We start from the raw sequence: 214 nt of genomic DNA, 5'->3' as shown, positions 1-214 counted from the left end.
GGAGCCAGCGCTGCCCACGTCCCCACACAGCCCCCGCAGCCGCTGCCCAGGCCCGCTCTGCCGGGGCAGGGAGACAGGCGGGCAGCTCGCCGCGGCGCACGGGCTCCTCCGCACACACCGACACGAGCGCTCCTTCCTTGAAGAAAACAAACCGGGGGCCGGGGGCTGGCGCTAAACGTGCTCACGAGAGAACCCCCCGGGAGCCCTCTCACGG

This window comes from Merops nubicus, unplaced genomic scaffold, assembly GCF_000691845.1.
Source record: "Merops nubicus isolate BGI_N331 unplaced genomic scaffold, ASM69184v1 scaffold22253, whole genome shotgun sequence".
Taxonomy (NCBI): domain Eukaryota; kingdom Metazoa; phylum Chordata; class Aves; order Coraciiformes; family Meropidae; genus Merops; species Merops nubicus.
The sequence above is the reverse complement of the archived record's forward strand: the minus strand, read 5'-3'. Positions refer to the sequence as shown.